This window comes from Etheostoma spectabile, chromosome 10 (assembly GCF_008692095.1).
Source record: "Etheostoma spectabile isolate EspeVRDwgs_2016 chromosome 10, UIUC_Espe_1.0, whole genome shotgun sequence".
Lineage (NCBI taxonomy): Eukaryota > Metazoa > Chordata > Actinopteri > Perciformes > Percidae > Etheostoma > Etheostoma spectabile.
In genome coordinates this window covers 25091027-25091586 of record NC_045742.1, presented here as the reverse complement: position 1 = coordinate 25091586, position 560 = coordinate 25091027, and the positions used below count along the sequence as shown (strand labels likewise).

The following is a 560-nucleotide window of genomic DNA, read 5'->3' as shown; positions in this document are numbered from 1 at the left end:
GAGTAGGTCTAGACCACACTCCAGAATTTAAAAAGACCCAACAGTTCTAGTAGTTTCCTACGCTCCCAGAGTGCAGGGTTACTTGTGGTTCCTAGAGTCTCTAAAAGTAGAACGGGAGCCAGAGCCTTCAGCTATCAGGCTCCTCTCCTGTGGAACCAGGTTCTAGTTTGGGTTCAGGAGGCAGACACCGTCCCCACATTTAAGAGTAGGCTTAAGACTTTCCTCTTTGATAAAGCTTATAGTTAGGGCATAGAATTGAATATTGTTAGGGAGTGAGGAGCCGCAGCGTCCGCCTAACCCGGCCCACCTGCTTCTCGTCATAGTTGTCAGATTTATCTATCATATAATCAAGCATATAATAAAACTAAATGGAGACTTGGCATACAGCCCGATCTGGTTGGGGAGAGTTCTAGCCCGACCAGGCTCCTCTCTTTACCCTGTCTCTCTTGGTTTTGCTGTAATAGTTTTAGACAGCTGGGGACTTCCTTTGATACACTTGATAGAGTTCCTCTCTCCTCTATCTTCCTATCTTTTCATTTATGTGCATCCATGTCCCAGAA

General features: G+C 45.7%; 1 protein-coding gene and 1 long non-coding RNA gene across 6 annotated transcripts in view; one reads left to right on the top strand and one right to left on the bottom strand.

The window, feature by feature from the left end:
* nvl (nuclear VCP like) overlaps nt 1–560 on the bottom strand; it is a 33892-nt gene that overhangs the window by 19005 nt on the left and 14327 nt on the right. The window lies entirely within an intron of this gene.
* LOC116696480 (uncharacterized) overlaps nt 1–560 on the top strand; it is a 13270-nt gene that overhangs the window by 7095 nt on the left and 5615 nt on the right. The gene's annotated exons all lie outside the window — the stretch shown is intronic.